Source organism: Euprymna scolopes, chromosome 1, assembly GCF_053919585.1.
Source record: "Euprymna scolopes isolate OS-2025 chromosome 1, ASM5391958v1, whole genome shotgun sequence".
Classification (NCBI taxonomy): domain Eukaryota; kingdom Metazoa; phylum Mollusca; class Cephalopoda; order Sepiida; family Sepiolidae; genus Euprymna; species Euprymna scolopes.
In genome coordinates this window covers 114,180,232-114,203,532 of record NC_136482.1, presented here as the reverse complement: position 1 = coordinate 114,203,532, position 23,301 = coordinate 114,180,232, and the positions used below count along the sequence as shown (strand labels likewise).

At 36.0% G+C, this 23,301-nt stretch overlaps 1 protein-coding gene across 2 annotated transcripts in view; it reads right to left on the bottom strand.

Moving 5' to 3' along the window:
* The window catches only part of LOC145266508 (cytochrome P450 7A1-like), a 153,548-nt gene that overhangs the window by 118,708 nt on the left and 11,539 nt on the right, over positions 1–23,301 (bottom strand). The window lies entirely within an intron of this gene.

Genomic DNA, 23,301 nt, shown 5'->3' with positions numbered 1-23,301 from the left:
CAAATCATGTCCAACTAATGCGTGGCACATTAAAAATATTTCGGACTAGAACGTAACGAATCCAAAAAAAAAAAAAATATTGCAGACTCGAGTGTGACAGACCGAAAAAGTATATACTTATGATATATTCCATGATATTGTAAACGAGTGTGTGATAGAGCAATGAAAACGTTATTTCAAACTGGAAGAGTCACGCATCGGATAAATGCTATTTTCAGAAAGTAGGTATGTGCACTGTCTCAGACATTTTGACGTATTTTTTATATTAGTTATTTTCATTTAGGGTTATATTATAACTACTTCGAGTGCTCAATTAATTGTGCAGGAGTGTATATATATATATATATATATATATATATATATATGTGTGTGTGTGTGTGTGTGTGTGTGGGTGTGGGTGGGTGTGTGTTAAATGAACTAAAGCATAAGTTGAAACCAGTATTAGTAGTTCTGCATGCTAGGTTTCCAAGGTCTAGCAAAGATGGAACGTACGATGAAACATAAGGCTATTTAAAAGTGTCAATTGAAATAAATATAATTTCTATTATAGATTTTAATGAGAACATTACTGACTGTAAACAAAATCGTAACGGACATTTTAAAAAACATTTTCTGTTCGATCTGGGCGTTTGAAATACGGCATAAAATCTGTCCGTGACTAAGCGACCCAAATGCAATTTAAAACGTACGCGTGACAGACCGAACGGACAATACTTGGACGAAGTGGAGAAAAAATAATGCATTTAATCTGGGCGTTTAATGATGAACATGCAAAAAAAACAAAAAACAACAAAAAAACAGCATACGGAGCCGCTCTAAGAGATGAAAGGACGCAGCTGAAAACTAAAAAACTAATGAATGATTATAACGAGAATTTTTGACACAAAAGAAATAAAAATAAATAATAAATAAGTTAAATGAGTTTTTTTCTTCTTAAAATTTTATTTTAATGAGAAAAATAATCACCTATCATTGAAGATTAATACAGAAGAAAATTAAGCGTCTCAGCAGTTTTTTTCCCCTTGATAGACGAATCGGAATTTCTGCTCGGAAAGCAATTTTTCCTTTTCACGTCTATTACGGCAAGATTTGTTTTTTATTTTTTTTCTCGAATTTGAAAAAGGAAAAAAAAGTAACGCAAATGAAAAAAAAAATGCGGTAATCAAATACGCTCAAAAATGTTCTCGCTATTCAAAATATTTAAATCGTCAAATATCAAATAAAATTCAATTTAACTTTGCCTGACTGTTCGTCCACAAGGAGAAAGTTATATTCCAAAGCTTTTATTATGAATAGAGCACGTTTAGTTTATATGCAATACTTGTTTTCCCATCTTTAAATAAAAACTGATCTTTCCCATGAATTGAGAGATAATAATTTTTTACCAAACAAGCATTTTTGTTACACGGCCAGTACAATAAGATTTTAGTTTATATTCGCATTACACTCATTAACTTTCAGGTTATTGATTTTTCTTTTTTACAGAGTTGAAAATTTTGACTTAAAGCAAGTTAAATACGCAAACTGGAAAGAACAAAAAAGCTTATTTTATTTATAAATTAAAAGATTGACTCTCCTATAAACATGACATTAAGCACAAAGCGATACATTTTATAAATCAAAAACTTATACATTGAAGACAAGAAACTAGAATCTGAGGGAGATATCAATCATACCAGTTATTATAGGTGCGCCACAGGACTTAGGAAGAACCTGAAGTACTACCCAACTAATATTCCTGGTGAATCAAGTGCAGAAGAGATCCAGACAATTGCACTTAAGGAAACAGCGAGGATATTTAAAAGAGTTCTCGGTTAGTTTCAATAAAAAAGTAGGGGACTGATAGTTCTGTACTGATAAAGATGATCGATCACCTTAATTTTTAAATAAGGGGCAAACTGATGAGGTTTTCCAGAGTGTTGGGAAGCATTTCTCCTCCAAACAACGCTTAAACAGCTTTTTAAGCATGGGGGCTACTTCTAGTAGGGGCTTTTGAAGTACTATAATTGGAATGTCATCTGGGCTAGTTGCTTGACTGAAATCGAAAGTGAAGACATTTACAAATAATTTTATAAAACTAACAGTAACTCCTATACTGTTAAATGTAAACTGCAATGTATTAGTGAATGAGTCGCTGTGGACCTTTTTCCCATACACTGCGATATATCCCTAACTAGAGTAAGCCAGCAAGCAATTTAAATTTTATTTAAAAATTGCCGATTGCAGCGACTTCGGTGACAAACTTATGGGAAAGTGGAACATTTATTGATCCTAATTCAATCACGGACACCATCGAGTCCCCCAGCTAGTATTTATATAATACTGAGTTTTTGTAGCGTTTTGGTCGATAGAACCTTTGACCTGCTTCTGGTGCATCATGTCGAACTCGGGAATCTGCACCCATTTTAAGATGGAACACTTTTATACAGAGGTAGCGTGCTCTCTTTTCATCAGCTATGATTTCGTAGAAGTCATTTCGCACCGGTGATGTAGTGGATGTAGTATTTGGTCAAATACATTTGCAAGTTATATTCTTGTGGATGTTTTGGTTTACAGCCTCAGTGTGAGCGATATTAAAATACATTTGCAAATTAGTTACGAAAGCTTGCTATCGTTGTTGATTAAATAAAGGAGTCCGCTCGGAATTCCGTATATATTCCAGATTTCGATAAAACACACCTATAACCAGGAGGCTACATCGACAAAAACGTTATAAAATTAACCGTCGATATGAAAATAGTATGAATAATCCAAGTAAAATGAGTTATCCATCATTATTTATAAACAATCAAATAAAAAAGAAACGAAATATAATAGAGAAACGTCGTATTTTAGGTTCGTATTTATCAAAAATATACATAAATTCTTTAATAATCTATTTAGTATGATATCGAGTAGGTTAAGATAAATACTACTGCAATATATTTTCATTTGAGCCCACCACGGACCAAATAACCGTGTTAAAAATGTTATTTGATTCAAAGAACGATAGAAAATAACACATTGGTTTTAAAATTAATTTCTCTGAACTAATTACAATTGAACTAAAGAAACTATTTTAAAAAAATCAATGCTTTTAAGTATGAGTAAATAATCCTCGCTATTTCCCTTGTACAACACTAGAAGTATTAAATAGAGAAACCAACAAGCGAAGAAAAAAAGTGCCCAAAAATGGATTATAAAATAAATATATTTTGCTATAACTAAAATAAGTTAATACTTACCTGGTTCAGTTTTTGTGTTTTAAAGTAGCTTTAAATGCTTTTTAATCGGGAATATTCGGGGGGGGGTACGTGCAGTTTTGCAAACAATATGGCGCCAGGTTTGTTTCCGATAAAAATGTAATCCGCTATTATTGCTTGCGAAACGACTCATAAAAAAGCGAATATTTCAGATTAAAAATTATTTAAAACTACTTTAAAAACACAAAAAATAAGCCAGAGATGTACTTTGAAAATTTTTATTTGATATGGTAACATTTATTTGATATGGTAACATTTATTTGATATGGTAACATTTATTTGATATGGTAACATTTATTTGATATGGTAACATTTATTTGATATGGTAACATTTATTTGCTGTATATTTGATTTTTTTTTTACTTTAGATGTTGACTTCCCTGCTAAATCCCTCATATTGCATAAATTCAGTAGTTTAGGATTTTTACCAAGCAAGGGCTTATTATTGACGCCCACTTCCACGGACTGATTCCTGTGAAAATGTATTAATATAATTTATAATATAATGTAAATAATGATATTTCTGTAAATTCTACGTAACTTTTGAGAGTTTGCAACGTTTGAAAAAATATCAAATTCGAATACAAGTATTAGTGATATAACGGCAGAGGAAGTGTTGTAGTAACGGCAGAGAAAGTGTTCTAGTAACGGCAGAGAAAGTGTTCTAGTAACGGCAGAGAAAGTGTTCTAGTAACGGCAGAGAAAGTGTTCTAGTAACGGCAGAGAAAGTGTTCTAGTAACGGCAGAGAAAGTGTTCTAGTAACGGCAGAGAAAGTGTTCTAGTAACGGCAGAGAAAGTGTTCTAGTAACGGCAGGGAAAGTGTTCTAGTAACGGCAGGGAAAGTGTTCTAGTAACGGCACGGAAAGTGTTCTAGTAACGGCACGGAAAGTGTTCTAGTAACGGCACGGAAAGTGTTCTAGTAACGGCACGGAAAGTGTTCTAGTAACGGCACGGAAAGTGTTCTAGTAACGGCACGGAAAGTGTTCTAGTAACGGCACGGAAAGTGTTCTAGTAACGGCACGGAAAGTGTTCTAGTAACGGCACGGAAAGTGTTCTAGTAACGGCACGGAAAGTGTTCTAGTAACGGCACGGAAAGTGTTCTAGTAACGGCACGGAAAGTGTTCTAGTAACGGCACGGAAAGTGTTCTAGTAACGGCACGGAAAGTGTTCTAGTAACGGCACGGAAAGTGTTCTAGTAACGGCACGGAAAGTGTTCTAGTAACGGCACGGAAAGTGTTCTAGTAACGGCACGGAAAGTGTTCTAGTAACGGCACGGAAAGTGTTCTAGTAACGGCACGGAAAGTGTTCTAGTAACGGCACGGAAAGTGTTCTAGTAACGGCACGGAAAGTGTTCTAGTAACGGCACGGAAAGTGTTCTAGTAACGGCACGGAAAGTGTTCTAGTAACGGCACGGAAAGTGTTCTAGTAACGGCACGGAAAGTGTTCTAGTAACGGCACGGAAAGTGTTCTAGTAACGGCACGGAAAGTGTTCTAGTAACGGCACAGGAAGTGTTGTATCAGTGATATAAAAGATGGAGTTCAGATTACTCTGAGAAACACATTTTTTTTTCCAGAGTAACCTTCTTAAAGTATAGGTATGGGTATTCCTTTGTGCATGACCGGCGAGATCTGGTATGAGGAGAGAGTCTATCTGTGTGTTTATCTGTTTCCCCTCATGTCAGCTTCTGTCCTTAGACGCTGACACCAGCTTGTATGGTGATACCAATGCCTTTGGATCGACGGCGGCTTAAATACCTACTGATATGCAGACGAAAATGTATTTATTCACCGGTTCTAAATATTAGGTTGGTGCAACATAATACCGTTTATTTATATATATATATATATATATATATATATATATATATATATATATATATATATATAACTGAACATAAAAAAAAACATTATTGCACCAACCTAATACAGTGTAACCCGGATATAAGAGAATCGAATATCAGCAAAATGGATATAAGAAAGATTTTCTCTGGTTCCAAATTAGAGCCTGTGCAACCCGAATATAAGAGAGTTGTATGATCCGAAGAAGTTTTATATCCCAGTTACACTGTATTTGTTTTTTTTTTCATTGTCATGCCTTTCGATAAGTCGATTTTCGACAGTATAGAGCTTTACTATATATATCTTTTCACTGTGTTTAGGGATGTACCTTTAATAAAATTGCATTCAGAATATCTAAATATTACGCAAATAATTATTTGAACAATTCATATCGTATAGCGAGTTTGATCCTTATGAAATGCACCATTATTGTATCATTTCAACTTATAAGATCAACGCGTATATAAATTCTGAATATTATACATCATCTATTAATAAATATTTTATTATCCACATAGTATACATTTCATCCTTGCGAAATTTTAACGGGCCACCTTTTAAACTCATTCCGAACCCTCAAACGAATGAGGCAATATCTCACCGTTAACAACAAGTAGTGTAATAAGCTCTATGTCAAATAGGCGGGCAAGCATAGCCAGACATCCGAACAGTGTTCAATAAATAACGTAGAAAGCTAATTGCATTGGTAGCTTAAAAAAGGTGGCTTAAATTACTCATCACTAAAAAGGTCCGCCCCACTGAAAGAGAAGTATAATTATTTAATAATCAATATCTAATTACCTGTACACAAAGAGAAGCGTGTTTACATTCTTTGTACAGAATTCAATTCTAAACTAATTAACCAATCATTAGAAAATTTGGAAGACATCTAAACCGTAAGCTGACGTAACAAACGATATTTAAATTAATTTAGAGTTATGCCAAGGGAGCAACAAGGGAATGAAATTCCTGGGAATCTTCAGGTATATCTGATTTTAGAGGAGGAAGAGTTATGTTTTTATGGCGAATCAACCGCAGTGGGTCATTATAGAATGAAAATAAATAGTGTTGGTAGAAGAGTTGTTGGTTAATGACATTGCAGTCAAACTGATGAATGTTAGTATTTGTTCTATAAGAGTGGAGAATAGTTTTTCTTTTTTTAATATTCTGTTATTTAAAGATCATCTATTTGTCTGAATAACTGTGCAATGGTTGTTGTCTTGTAGCTTTTCTGGTGAATGTTCTTATTTTTCACAATAGTTGAGATTCCTGAATATTCTAGGGAATTTTGTGTGTTTGTTTGAATTCTTAATCCGGCAGGGGGGGTGATGCGTCTAGTATGTTAGGTATAAGTTAGTGCTAAGTTCATGTTTGCATGCATTCTCGCTTCCAGCTAACACCGCTGGCTAACGTCGTGGTGAAAAGGGAGCAGCTATGCATAAGTCTTCCCTTCCAGTACATAGCCTCTCCATCATCAAGACTCCTACAGTGTTTCCACTTTGGCCACACGCGGTAACTGGGTGCCTTGCGGCCCCAGGCTAAACCTGTAGGAGATATCTGAGTAGTAGGGGGCCCCAGAAATAGTTTGTAATGGCCCACCGATGTGTGGTCACACCCTGGCACACTACCAATCCCTACACCCTGTCTTGTGAGTGCCCTTGGTTGCGCGAAGACTAGGGGAACCAACCCCAAAATCAAACACCATGCCTTGTGGGCCTTATCACAGCAAAAGTCTAAGAGATGGGAACTGACTTCAAATTCTACTGTTGCCTTGCAGTTTTCACTAAAAGCCTCATCCAGAAAGAAAAGGCGTAGTAGCGGACACGATAGGGCGACTGTCTACTTCACTGAGATTACTTTCCTCCGAAGCTGCCAGTCGTCGTGGGTTCGCTTCACTGGAAGTGAGCATTGGAGGTTCAGAGGGGGTCTTATCTGATGCGCAACAGATACTTCACCTAAACTGCGCAAGCAAGTTACGAGGCAAGGTAGAAAGTACCGAAATATAAAGCACTGAGGCCCCGACTGGTCATCATCAAGGCTGATGGACTGCATGATGATAATGATAATGTAATTTTAAAGTATAAATAAAGACTGGTGGGAGATGTGGAAATTCCACAGGGGACTCATTCATATATTGATGTTGGCATTCTGTGGATGTTCAGTGTAAATGGAGACGCTCTGATATTATAGTAGCTTTTTTGTTAAAATTGCAGAAGTATTTACCTAAGCTTGCACGAACACCCAGCAAAGCCCGGTCTTAAATATATTTTAATTCTGGCAGATTTCGTATATATTATAGAATTAATATTCTATCGATTTTTTTTATAAAGTTGCGATTTAAAAAAAAATATTAATATGACGTGGGTGAATTAGATTGAATTTAAACCGAAATAAAAATTTATGAAAAGACTTTGGTAAAATTATTTATGGCAAGAAAAAGCCGCGTAAAAAAATTCCTGTCTTTTCTCTCCTACTTTCCCTCTGTCCTGTTCTAACCAAGTATGCAGACCTGGTCCACAAATCCCAAAATCCTCAACCAGAAATATATAAAAACAACACGAATAAACCTAGAAACCCATCAAGCAACGTAGACCCCTGTTACCATGTCTCCTTCAACATCAGGGGTCTACGTTACAACCTTCCAGAGGTTGAAACCCAATTACAGGAGACGAAATCGGACATATTCTTTCTAAGTGAAACTGGAATAAGGCCGATCACCTCCCTAGAGGAGTTCATATTTAAAATATACTTCAACTTAACATTTAAATCTGACCCCCAAGATCGCCATGGGCATGGTATATGCGGCTACATTAAAGATGACTTCCCATGTGGCATCTCCAGAGAAGAGCCTAATTTACCTTATATGTGCTTCCGGGTTGCACTTGCTTACACCACCGCATTTATATTTACCCTCTATCGCCCTCACAACAGCGGAGTTACTATCTTTAAGAGTATATCTGAAAAAATTGACCACGTCCTGTCTGCACATTCCTTGGCTAGCATTCACATTTGCGGTGACTTCAATGTCCATAACGTGAAATGGCTGACTCACTCAAGATGAGGGGAGGTTCTGTCATGATTTTGCCATTGCTTATGACCTCACTCAGATTGTTCGCGAGCCCACCCGTGTGCCCGATACTACCAGTCAGTACGCAAGCCTTCTAGACCTTTTTCTTTCAACTTCTCCTGAACGATGTCCATGTTCCGTTCTATCTCCTCTGGAATCCTCCGACCACTCCGTTGTTATAGTTAAGATAAAAATGAAATGTAATAAGTCTTCAGACGAACTTCTCCACCGTACTGTATATCGATACTCTATGGCTGACTGGGATAGCTTCCGTACATTCATATCTGATCTACCTCTGTATTCCATGTGTAAAAAGGATGTGTCCTCCATAGTATCAGACCTGACCTAATGGTTAATTGTAGGCATAGACCGATTCATACCATCCAAAAATGTCCAACAAAAACTTAACAGCTAGCCATGGTTCTCCCCTGAATGTGGTGTTGCCATCGCGCACAGAAATAACTTTTTCCATAGCTACCAACGTAATAGATGCACTGAGACTAAAGCTGCTTTCAGGACTGCCAGCAACCACTGTAAAAGAGTAATACAAATGCAAGAGAACTATATGCTCAATCCGTTAAATCCAAAGTAGCTGAGCAGCGGATTGGTTCCCACCAGTTTTGGCAAATAGCAAACAGGATCTTGAACAAAAGCATGCATTCTATCCCAACTATCATCAATGGACCAGAGATCATCTCGTCAGCATCAGACAAGGCCAAACTATTTGCCAAGAACTTTGCAGCAAATTCTACCCTATGCGATGAAGTAAAACTCCCCGTATTTCCTCCTATAACACACAACACACAAAGTAACATACAAATATTTGTGCGTGAGGTTGCCAAGCTAATTAGGAATCTTGAGTCCAGTAAAGAAACTGGCCCTGACGGTATTCCAATTATAGTGTTAAAAAAGCGACAACCAGAACTTGCCCCCATACTTACAAAACAGTTTAAGGGTTGCCTTAAGGAGAAGTGCTTTCCAACAACCTGGAAAACATTACCAGTATGCCCTGTATTCATGAATTCAGGTGATAAGCCATCTACCTCTCAGTACAGACCAATAAGTCTCCTGTGTGCCATGAGTAAGTTGTTGGAATCCATATTAAATAGAGAAGTAATCAATCACCTCAGCAGAAATAACCTTCTTAGTGACACACAATATGATTTCCGTTCTGCCAGATCTACAGCAGATGTGCTAACGGTTATATCTCATAGGATTAGTGAATCTCTCGACAAAGGCTTAATTTCTAGGACAATTGCTCTTGGCATATCAAAGGCCTTCGATAAGGTATGGCATAAGGGCCTACTTCACAAGATTTCCAGCTACGGTATAACTGGAAATGTTTTCTCAATTATTAAATCATTTCTCTCTGATAGGCTCATAAGAGTAGTGGTTGATGGGCATAAATCAGAAACCCACAGTATTAATGCTGGAGTCTCTCAGAGGTCCAGTCTGGGCCTAACTCTCTTCCTGATCTATATCAATGATCTCCCAAAACACATAATTCATTCGTTGACATCTATGCTGATGACACGACCATCTATGGTAACACATCAAAGGTCGTAAATGACAATGTTCTCTCTGATTCTCTCCCCTCTAAACTTAAGCGCGTGGTACAGTGGGGTAAGAGGTGGCTGGTTACCTTTAATGCATCTAAAACCAAGCTCCTATCTTTATATCATAAAAGCTCTGCTCCCCCATCTGGCATTAATTGAAACGGATGGCTCTCGTCCAGGGGAGGCCCCATGTTTTGATAAGCTACTGGGTTTGACCTTTACTCCTGATCTGAAATGGATCACATACATCAAGTCTGTGGCCAAGGTCGCTGGGAAAATAGTGGGATCCTTCTACCGCTCCAGAAGATATCTCACTAATGATGCAATTCTCTATCTATATAAAAGCGAAGTACGTCCAAGGATGGAGTACTGCTGCCACATCTGGGCAGGAGCTGCTAAAAATAGCCTATCCTGCCTTGACAGAGTACAAAATAGACTTTGTGGCTTCGTGAGGGATGCCTTTTTCTTTTCCCTGCAACCTCCCTACCACAGAAGAGCGTTGCTAGCCTATCTTTGTTTTATCGTTATTTCCATAGCAAGTGCTCGTCTGAGCTCCAATCTCTGCCCTCCCCTCGCCAACATTTCTAGAAAAACACCCGTCTAGCTGAAACTGCTGTCAATAATTTTTCCCACTCTTTATATGTGCCAAATCAAAACGTAGATTCCATGAACAAAGCTTCTTTCTTAGAACTGCACACCTGTGGAACTCCCTGCCGCTTGCCTGTTTCCCTCCTGACTTCAACTTGGATGTCTTCAAGTTCAACATAAACAAATTCCTGATGAACCGCCCTCTTAAGTAATGGCACTTTATCAAATCGCCAATACTAACGATTACTACGATAATATTCCATTGATTACTGTACACACAATGACCCTTATCCCCGAGTGGCTTCTGGGCCTTTATAAGTGGTGACCTCCGCGTAGAAAAAAAGTGTGAGACAGAAAATAACACACACGCTATTAATATGTAGGTAATAGTTTTCCAATTCAAGTACCAGACTTGAAGTGAATTTTATCGATAGATGACTAAGACCAGATTAGCTAAATTTCAATTTCTTCTGAAGCTTAAACCCAAGTCTTATATTTTTAGACATTTTCTAGAATAAATCATGTAAAGTATTTTGATCAAAATTGAAATGAGGAGGTTTAGTTGAATTTGATTTGATTTTAATTAGCTTAATTAATGGGAAAGGAAAGCTTCTAAAAGCGTTCAGAGGTTACATCGCTGCAAAAGTGTTGAGAAACTATATATCTAAAAGTGAAAGTGTGTGTGTGTGTGTTTACATTTCTCAACGCAATAAGTCAATTTTCAGTCTACAGACTCGATATTTGATATACAGGGTACTGAGATTTGGGAAAATCTTTGTAATCCGTTTGGCTGTTAAGGAGTCAAAGTTCAACGATTTGACTTTTGAGAACTCTACCAAAATCCTCCGACAATTTTGGATCAACACTTGAAATTTTTTATATAGGTTTCTTGGATATTGATCTAACTTAACTTGATTTGAGCCCAAAACAAATGTTAAGGGGCATAATAGGGGTCAAAGTTTTAAAAAAATTTCCTTGTGGTCTCTACCTAATTACTCAGACAATTTCTGGTCTAAACATTTGAAATTTTACATAAAGGGGATTCAGAGATAGGGCAAGCTTTTTAATATTTTTCAGTCGAAAATTTGAGCATACGAATATAGAAATTTATCTATGTATGTTTGCATATCTGCCTAAAACTTTCGACAGAGGCAACGGATTTTCACAAGATCAGTATCGTTTTTAAGTTCGATCCTTCAGACGACAAATACCGACAAATTGGCGAAAATCATTAATTTCTTCACCTTCAACTGCGCACTTCTTTTTTTTACAGGGGGACTCGCTTTTTTTCGCCGATATTTTCGAAAGTCATCCTCTCTTTTTGATTGCCTAGCCTTAATTTAAACCTGTGTCACTTACGGTTTAACGGTGGTCATAACAACAAAGACGTCACGTTTTTCCCCCGTTCTTTTCCTCCTTTACGGTACGGGTTCGAGCCTGCCTTCCTACTATCACTTTTTTTTTTTTTTTTTGCTCAACACATACCTCCAAACACCCGAGCAACGCCGGGCTAAAATGCTAGTAATATATACTATGAAAACAATTTCCCAAATCAAACAAATACAAATTAATCATGCTCATCTTAAGAGAAACAAGTGAAGCATACATGGTCCACCGTATGTGCACAGTGAACGGGCATAAACAATGATCAAAGTCAGCATTTGCCCCCCCCCTCCATTATACTCCCAAAGTCCCATGGGGACGTCAAATCCTGAAAATGAACAAACAGTGCAGTTTTATGCCTTAACATATGTAAATTTGAGTTCTGTCCCATTAAAAAAAAAAAAAAAAAATGACTAAATCCATCATTTGCACCTCCCCCCATTTAGACCCAAAAGTCCCCATATTTAAATTGGAGTTTAGCACCATGCAAAACTGCTACATTGTAATACACAGAAAAATTTTGGACAAATATGGTAAAATAGTCCCCAAAATTGAGCGTTTATATTAGCCCTAAAAGAACCCTTGAAGTACACCCAAGAGTTATCGTGAAGTATAGACAAACAAAATTATATAGAAATCAGGTAGTTACAACTTTTCAGAAAGTTTTATAAAAATCCAAGGCATCAATTTTTTTTTAATAAGCACAAAAGTGTCAATTTAAACCATTTTAACCCGAAAAAGCACCCCTAGAGAGGCAACCGGAGTTTTCTCGGAAAATCCGTTCCATAATTCTTTTACTCATATCATGTTTTATGTTTGTGCAAAAATTTAAAAATTCCAAGGCGTAGTTATTGAGAAAAGTGCGGACAGTAAAACGGACAAGGGTGAATTTACAGGCCCAGCCTCCTTTGTCGGGACGGGGGGGGGGAAATCTAATTTCGTTTTTCATAAATTAGAAATGCATTTTCCTTATAAAATAAACATTCATTTATTTTTAGAATTCGATGCCACTGTTATTCCTACAAGTGTGGATTCACTAAAAGTCCAAGTATTAGGTGAGCTTTGATGTGCTTAAACTACTTATCGAAGAATTCAATGATTATGACGTTAGTGTTCGCACTGACGTAATTCCGAAACAGACATTACGCAAACAGACATAGATATCACTATCTTGTGCAATGTTCTATTTAAGGATTGGTATAAAGGATCGACTAAGTATATTTTCCTATATTTTTATTTAAATTAGATATGATTGTTTCATTATGTCTGTCTCCATGTTTTCAAATTTTATCTCCTTCGAAACTAAAAGTCGCAGAGCGGCGCTAAGGGCTTCAAATGATTGGATTTTTTTTATGGGTCGTTCTTTTATGCATCTTTAGCCGGTGAAAATAGTTTTTAAAGGGCCAAAAAAGGGTAAAAACTGAATAAAAATCGTTATACATTTTGTACATTCATTTTAGTTTATTTTTAATCGGTTTATATGTGTGTCACGTTGGTACAGTGGTAATGTAAGCTTTGAACGCTACAGTTTCGGATTCGATTCTAGCTGATAGAGCCCAAATACTTTTTTTTTTACTTTTGAAATCTCGACTCTACAATATATACGAAATCTGGACAATTTAAATATATTTAAGCGTATTTCACGCCCTGACTGAGCAAGACGCTTCTCCCACTCCCCACCCCGCTAGTTAGTACAATAGAAAACACTATCAAATTTGAGATAAAATATATGTCAGTAATTATAGATGACGAATAATATATGTTAGGCATTATCACCGAGACTATTTTAAGTGTAGATTAGCTGATTTTATGAAAAGAAAAAAAAAACTGTAATTCCTGGTCGTACCCGAGTAAATATTGCCTAATAAAATTTTGCAAAATAATTATTCATGGAAATCACCCCAGACAATACATGAATCCACTTGAGGTATAGAGCTAAAAACAAAGATGCTTATCGAAAGGAGACTATATATCTATTGACCTTAGTCTTGAAAAGACTACAGCTATAGATAAGAGGAAAACAGTCAGCACGGCGAGAATTTCACAAGCCTGCACTTCTTGTAAAGACGCTACTAGAACAAGAAGCGGTATTATAATAACATTAAAAAAAACGAATTGATAGGAATCGACTATTAGCGAGTCAACCGAGATAGATAAAAAGAACCAAGGGATCTGTAGGTTCTAATCTAGACCTTTAGGTAGAAGTGTGTCACCAAAGTAATATCATCGCTCGTCCACCACCCCCTCAATTAAAAAGAATACAAATAGTTAAAAAAAAAAAATTGTTTGCTTACTCATAGGATGCAATCCATTCATGAAATTGGGTATATGCCAACAAAGATAGTTTACCATATATTTCAGCATCCGTTTTGATTCACGTCTATAGTTATCCTCTATTCGTGATCCATTCAACAGTGGCCTTTATTTCGTATGTAGCCTGGCCCTTACCAGACGAATGTTAAACTAGTACTTTTTTTTTAAAGTTATGTTCATAAGTGTCCGGAGTTCTACACACATAAAAATAAAATAAATTGCTCGTAGTCTGACAACTTGATTTCGCAAAGTATCGAAAGTAAAAATCAATTTCCAGGATAAAATGCATTTTATACTTGTAGTCAAATCTCAGTTCTGACGATTACAAAGAAATAACACTGTGCGAATAAAGCAAAAGAAAGGTTATACCAAGAAACATGATTAGAAGATTATTAATGTAATTTACATGACTTAATACGTTTATTTTAAATAAAATACCTTATATCAACAATCATTTAGTAATTAATAAATTGTATAGATTATATTAGTTAATTACTAATGTTAGAAAGTTTTAATCTAATGTGGTTTCTTTTTTTTTGGGGGGGGGAGAATATTTCACTTCTATTGCGCGTCACAAATTTAAACTGCCAAAGGTGATTTAATATCACAAAAAAAAAGTTAGCAAACGTTAAATAAAAATTAAAAAATAGAATAGGTAGAATGCAGAAAATTAATTCAATCATAAATATTGAATTCTACAAAATACGTTATTTTCCATTTTTTGGTATGGAGGCAGGATAAGCAAAAGCTAGAAATGTTTGAGCCGGATAAAAATAGTTAATATTCATCAAGTCTCATTACGTTTCTGAATTTGTTGTGATTATTTGTTATTCGCATTATTTAGAACAACGGACCACACTTCCCACCTGGTGTCATCTTCACACCATTTCGGCCGATATATCTTTCGACTTTTTCAGGTCTTGTCGAACTCGGGAATCCGGACGAAATTTATAATGGAACCTTTTCTTTACCTCAAAGGGGTAGCATGCTCTCGTTCCGTCAGCCATGATTGGGTATAGGTTTTATGTAAGAAGCTTAAGGCTCCGAAACTTCGCACTAGAACTATCCATAAGGACCCGTTAGAGTGGTTAGAGTACTTTGAAAATCAAAAGTGATAATCTGCTGGCAAATTACTTAGGACCTCTAATAATAGCTGGCGGACAAAGAGCATGCTGTCCCTGTGAATAAAATGAAGGGTTCCGTTCGAAATTTCGTTCAGATTCCAAAGTTCGACAAAATATACCTGTCGAAGGTTACATTGACCGAAACGTTGTGAAAATCAACAAGATGAGAACAGTAGCCCGAAGAATCCAAATAATTTTCTCTCTCTCTCTCCCTATAATATATATATATGTGTGTGTGTGTGTGTGTGGGTGTGTATATGTGTGTGTGTATATATATATATATATACATACACACACATCCATCTATCTCTATCTCTCTCTATATATATATATATATATTATACATATATATAGATATACATATATATATACACGTGTGTGTGTGTGTGTAAAGAGAGAGGAAGAGAGGAGAGTGAAAGACAAATGTTTGTTAAACATGTAATACAGAACACGTCCTTCTACAAACCGAACCACACAAACTTCAAAGATCGGCAAACATCTGGGAGCATGAATCCGCATTTATAACAGCAAGCGGAAAGGTAGCAATGTTCTTCAAGAAAGCCATTCAGTCAGTCTGATACACAAGAGATAATGTCACAACATCGCATATTGTTGTCTGGAACAAACTGAAATAACAACTCTCCTCATCGACGTGAGTGTCATTAATGGCATTAATAGGACCGAACACGAAAAAATAACGAAATACCAGGAAATGAACAACTTGAAAATGACATGGTTGCTGAAACTGATAAACTTAATACCGGCTGTGCTTGGAGCAACTGATCTAATGAGAAATAAATAGCCAATCTCTGGAAGACTAAGCTGCACTAAAGTGCTAACAGCAGTCCTTACATGTGCAGCACCTGTTCTAAAAAGGGTTCTCTTATATAAATTTATTGCATAGTATAATATGATCTCTTCAAACTAATTGACGTAAAACGTATTAAAAAAATCAAATTCGGACTTATTTTCATCACATGCACTAAATTTCAAACATCGGTTATCTCTATATTTTTAAGTGAAATTAAACGAACATTTTCATCGGTATAAATTATTTAGTCCAAAGATGCCAAAAGACTGACCGTAAACATGGAATTTATATTGGTAATCAACCAAATCGACATAAAAAAGTAGAAAAATTTAACAGAGAAGCCAATCAACGACTACGCGAAATAATCTAATATACAATAAATATATGTTATTGTAGCCAATAAAAGTTACTGTAATACCTACCTGGTTCAATTTATGCGTTTTAAGTAATTTTTAATGCTCTTTATTTCATCTAAAAAAATGATACAATATTGCGGCGCATTCTTTTAAGAATGAAACCTAAGTCTGAAATTCGCAGTCTCCATGTTCTTTGCATTTTTATTTTTTATTCTTTTTTTTATTTTTGCACATTTTAGAAATATGTGCGTTCTTCTTGGGGGCACGCATTTTGGCGCTTATGACGCTTACCATTCCAAAAAGATTTATATTTTAATGATGTTCATTTTTCTTGAGGGATATTTAATTTTGGTAGTTGATTAATTTAACATTTCAAACAAATCCTGTGTTTACATTTTTTTTTTTTTTAATTTTTGGGGTGGTTGATATTCCATTTTAGCACTTGTGCATTTTAACATCCCAAACAAATTTTGCCACGGACGCCACTTGCCGTCCCCCAACACAGAATTTGTTTGGAATGTTAAAGTGCACATATGCAAAATTAAAAATACCCCCATACCAAACTTTCACAAAAACAAAAACACTCGACCACCTGCAACCACTAGCAACAATTTCCCCACTATCTGTGCCTAATTCTAAACGTAGATTTCATGGACGAAGCTTATCTCCTAGAACTGCCCGCATATAGAACTGTTCCGTTATCGTGCTTTCTAGCTGACTACAACATGACAGTCTTCAACTTCAATTTAAACAAGTTCTAGCTGAACCGTCCCCTTAAATAATCCAATTATATCAAATTTTCATTGCTAACAGTTATTACATTGTTGTCCCGACGACCACCTTATACTCATTAAGTCGGTGCTTATGCATTTTGGGTACCGCGCTATATAAAAATATTTTTTCATGTTACATTAAAGCTTCACGAGGTCTCTTGATAAAATTCTTAGATGTAAGCACAGAATAGTCACAAAATACCCTCCCCATTTTAAGAATGGCTTTCATAATATTTCAGCACGGTACCAAAAATGCACAAGTATCATTAACTCTGGTATTAGATTGGTCTTCAAGCTTTGTTCATATGCATGCATAAATGGTCATTGATCTTTAACTCAACGGCTTTTTTTTTTATTATTCAACTAGCGGGGGTATCCGGGGTTGCCCGAGTGTTTGTTTCCGGGACGGGGGGGGAGTTTTAAAAAATGTTATGGTAGGTAAGTAGGAAGGATCAAACTCGGAGTTATGAGTAAAAGTAGGAAAATAAAGTGTGAAAAAAAAAACAACAAAAAAAAAAAACATCTGCAACGTTAACAGTTCGGCCACCAAGAAAAGTCCATTCCAGTTGTTTAGGAAAAAAAAAAAAACGAGTACGGTAGGTCGGCGCGAACGTGAAAATATAATGTGAATTGTCCAGCACGCTAACCACTACGCCACAGAGCACTGCAGCTTAGTTTAGTGATTTTAAATAACTCGACATGAAAGAACTACGAAGACAAACCGGTGTTTTCTTCTCAACTGTTCCTTGTGAACGATCCCCAAACGGTGTTAAGTGGTGGCAGGGGGAGGAGGAATTTATTAGAGAAAATATTTTACCACTTCCATTGATCTTAACCGATTTTGGCCGTGACTTCTTAGCAGAAAAAGTATAGAAATCTAAGATTATCGAGGAATTTGAGAAATAATAAGCCTATAACACACCTCAGATATTGTTCTGCCGTTTGTGCATATTATATTTGCATGAAATATCTTGATTTTTAATCCTATTAAGGTCAAAATCCGACGGGAAAAAATGAGTTAATTTTATTTATATAGAGATAATGTCTATAAAAGAAATATGAAACCAATTTTATTGTCTATACAACATTTTTTTTTATCGCATTATGCTGTCTTACGTCGGTCTACATTTAGGTTTATCCGTTTTACCCGCCCAGACTTGAGATTAATCATTTTCGAGAAAATATATATTGTTTATTAACTCACATGAACCCGAACTCCGAAGGTTACATTAGAGTGGTTAGCTATGAAAAAAAAATGTTTAGTAAATTTACCCACTAGTTCCGTTCTATTCTTAAAACGATGACAGCCTAAAGTAATGTATCGTATTAATGGGTTTGTATTACTATACACAGATTCGAAAAAGTTGTCAAAGAAATATTAATTTCGTTTATTGCGGACTATTATCCTCATCTTAGTTGTTTCGCGACGTTTCAGCTAACTTTTCTTCTGGCCTTCGTCAGGTGGTAACCGTGACGGGATAGGAACTCTGAGTCTCCTGACGGTATCCACTGCAATTACTGCCTTCCATAGTTGTCTCATAACGTTTTGGCCAAGTAAGCCTTTGGCCGACTTTGGGTAGGATTGAAACCGCTATCATCAGACAATTCTCACCTGGAACCGTAGAGATTCAACGTCTCTATCAACTACGCCCCTGGCCCCGAAGGGCGATCAAGGTTGAATTTTTTGCTCTTATAAATTCATGTTTATTTATTATATAACCTTCCATGGGCGGGTTAGTATCGAATCGCATATAATATTGTAATTGGAATTCATTATTGAGATGAGTATTGTTTATTAATTTTATTTATTGCGGACTATAATCCTCATTTTTTCTTAGTTGAAAAGATGAGGAAAATAGTCCGCAATAAATGAAATTAATAAATGATACTAATCTCAATAATGAATTCCAATTAAAAAAACAAATATCTAATAAATAAATGTCATCAAAGGCAAGATATCTTTCTTTTCTACCTAACTGGATAATATGTTTAGTGTTTTTATTTAATGTAAAGTGTTTATTCGGCTCGAAAAACATACAGCGTTTACCAATGTATTTGAAAAATGCAAATGGCGGCGGACTGTGTTGAATACGCAAGTTTTAGAAAATGATTTAAAACAAACAACAAAACAAAACAAAAAACAAAAAAATCTATACAAAATACAGTTAGAAATCCACCAAATATATGTCAACCTATGTTATGGTAACATTGAGTGGTTTCTAACAGTATTTTGTATAGATTTGTTGTTTTAACTCATTTTCCTAAACTTACGTATTCAACACAGTCCACCACCATTCGCATTTTTTAAATACATTGATAAACACTGTTTTTCGAACATTAAACATTTTAAATTAAATAAAAACACGTAAAACGTATCCAGTTAGGTAGAAAAGTAACTTATCTTGCCTTTGATGCATTTATTTGTAATATATTTATTTTTTGGACAACTTTTTCGAATCTGCGTGTATAGTAATACAAACCCGTATTAATTTTTGGTTGGTGTTGCCGAGTTTTGCTGTGACCGTAATTGCGGCCTGATAAACCGACACATTCGGGTGTGCTGAAAACGATTATCGCATTTATAATTGGGACCGGCAACTGAAAAGATACTTTTTCACATGTGTCATGTAATATAACACGGCGGTCATATTTGTTCAAAACAGAAACGACGTAATACATTAAAGATAATGAAGAATTAATCGTTTTTACATAAAAACATGCGCGTACAACAATGGCTACCATTCATAACATAACACTTCGCATTAAAATATTCCGCAAATAACTAGTCTTCCGAATATTAAGCAACGTAATTCTTTGTTATAAGTGGTAGCTATTGTTGTACGCGCATATTTTTGCCGGTAAACAATTGCCACAATTTATAGCAAAGAATTACATTGCTTAATATCCAGAAAATTAAAATTCGATATTCGTTTTCAGCATACACGAAGATCTATTGTCATTTTAAAAAGGAAAATATTTAGGTGGTAAACCAAATAAAATTTTACAAATATGAACAATAGGCCACCGTGTCGCATTACTACATGAAACATGCGAAAATATTTTCAGTATTGTGAAAACTAGTTGCTGGCCCAAATTTTATATGCGATATTCGTCTTCAGCACACTGGGAAACCTCTAGAAAACAAGTTTTTTAAGGTAGGTATTGTGTTGGTCTACCAGGCCACAATTACCTTTTGGTTTAATTATTTGAGTGAATGTAATGGGGAACCACCCGAATATTTACTTTTAATTTTTTTTGTGTGTGTGTTAGTGCAGAGAGTGATCCGCGTTATTTTTTAAATCGTATTTCCAAGTTTAATTAAAGTTTTGTTTTTTATTCAATTGTAAGGTTGAAGTATAGAATAGGTACACAACACCCTCCCCTCCCCATGCTAAGAATGGCTTTTTAAATAATAACGTTATTATTTACGTCCGGATCACTCTCTGCACTAGTACCTTTTTTTATATTTCACTGTTTACAGCTGCAGTCGGGTCTGTTGCGTAAAAAATATTTTATATTGTCGCTGACAAGAATTATGTGCAAAACCAACACATTCAATAACCCGTGGTTATTAGTAATGTCTGGCTACCATTTTTTTTTTTTACTGTCGTGTACGATGTTGAAGTGGGTGCGCATGTGCAGAGGATTTTTCTTCAGTTTCAGTATTTACTGAAAACGAGAACCACGCGTAATTCAATGCTAACCAAACTTAATTTCATAATCTTTTTAGTACACACACAAAAAAAAAACAAGGTTTACTTTTTGTAAAATACTTTTTTTTTTACACATGTTCACCCCTTAAAAAGCATATCGCCACTTGAACGTAAGGAGCGACTATTTAGGGCCATGTCCAGGAAAGATTAATAAGATATTTGTTTATGTTACATTTAAACTTCTGCATATCAGTACAACCAGGGAAACAAGCAGCAGGAATGGAATTCCAAATTCTAGTTGTTCGAGGGAAGAAACTATTAAAACAGAAAGCTTTCTGGTATTTAGGGGAAAAAACAATGAAGGGGTGAGATCTTATTGCTAAACGGGTTTGTCGGGATACGTACATCGAGGGGGTACAAGTGAAACGAGTTCATCAGAACACATTCCATTAAATTATTTGTAAAAAAGACAGTAATGCAACCTTGCGGCGATGAGACAGAGGCTGGAGCTTAGTTGATAAAATGGGTCCGATTAGGTTGACAACTCTTTTTTGGACATTATTTAAGAGGGGGAGACATGTGGTAGATGCACCAGCCCAGATGCGGCAACAATACGCCATGCATGGGCGAAGGTGGCCTTGAAAAGTTACAGGATACTCTCAGGCGTGAGTAGTCTTCTAGCTCGATAGAGGGAAACCACCTTCTTTGCAGCAGCCTTTGCAATGCCCTCTGTATTTTTCCAGTTCGTATTGTCAGCAAATGTTAGGTCGAGGAGTTCGAAGGTAGAATTCCCAGCTATTTGTCATGGATATAAGGGGTTGGAGAGGCGTATTGTAATTGTTAAAGGAGAGCAGATTAGTTTTACTAGCATTAAATGTTACCTATTTGCGGCCCCATTTCACTATATTCTGGAGGTCATTTTCTAACAATTCTGCCATTATCTTAAATTTATGTGCACAAATACTATCTTCTGTAACAATTTTTTCACATGTATCATTTTTTTTGTCCATTTTGTTATTCTATAAAAGTTAACATTTTCTTCGGTGGGGGTGGGGTGGGGAGGGGTAAATACAAATACTGTGAATTCCTGGGTATAGCAACAAATATTTCAATAAAATAAAGGCGAATCACAAAGACACGAACAGCCAATTTCTTCGGAAACGTAATGTTTTGCCGACAAGCGTTGCGTTTCCGCAATTCAACAAGGGTTCGTTCCGAGAAGGCAAGGGATCTGGAGGTGTACGCACAACGTAAAGTTCTACGTAAAGTGGGGAAATGCAAAACCAAAAATACTGCGGTTTCACTGTCGCCGAGACAACAGGAACGTTCATTGCTCGATTGCTAGCGTGGAAAGTAGAAATGTTTATGAATTATTTTCCAAGCAACATGTGTAATCACCGGACAGTACGCGAAAATCTTGAGATTTCGCTCCACTCCTGCTGAGTGGCGGTCCTTCTAGCTCGATATTGGAGGCGACGGGATAGCAATCGAAATCGACGAAACCCTTATCGTGCGCCGCAAATATAATAGAGAAAGGATGTCTAGTCAGATATGGCTTTTCACTGAAATTGAGAGAATTTCAAGAAAAATTTCGTCGTCGCGTTGACGGGACCAGATGAAAAACGAGACGCAAAATCTCAAATTCCTTTGGTGCACATATTTATCCTTCCGGGCTCAATCATTCTTAGTGACTGTTGGAAAGCATAACCAAACCTTGACTGGCAATGTCCACATTAGACCATTAACCACTCTGAGAATTGTGTGGACCCTCAGGATCCCAGCATTCACAGGCAAAATATGGAAAGAATGTGGTTAGATATGAACAGCGAGTTAAGCGGCATGCTATGCAGCAATAATTAGCCAAGTATTTATTTATAAGGAGAGAGACAGATAAGACCAAACTCTTGCATAAGTTTTTTGTCCAGGCTACTTTACTGCACAGACAAGGCGGAACTTGGGGGGGGGTCCTTGTGGAAAAAAATACCCTAATCCTTTTCCTTGTAAAAAAAATGCACAATGTAAAAAAAAAAAAAAAAAAAAATACCCAACCCTTTTCTTTGTTGGAAAAAAATACAAATAAGTAATAAACAATCATTTTCTTTCCTTGTTACACACACGGCAAAAAAAAAAAAAAAAAAAAACTCTAACTCCTTCTTCCTTTTTTAAGCAAGAATTACACGAATTAAAATAAAAAAATAAAAATATAACCCTGAACGATGTTCTTTTCTCGTTAAACAAAGATAAAATAAAAAAAGGTGAAATTGCCCTGAGGGACCACTCGAAAACTTACGTTTAAAAGTTAACTTTGAGGAGGTTGAAAATAAAATGGCTTTCGGAATAAACATCCTCAACCTCTCCATGTTAAGAACGGCTTTCAGAACAAAACCCTCCTTGGAGGTGGGACAACCAGTGCACATTGACCGTTATGTTATTTTTGCAAAGATGTATTCAAGAATATTTTCCTACTTACGTCATCAACTCTGAATTTTAAAGAATTCAGAGGCTGGTGAAACACAACGAGCTTCAAACAAATTTAATTTATTATTGGCTGTTCTTTCGATATTAAAAGAATTTTACCTGATTTTATCTTGTATT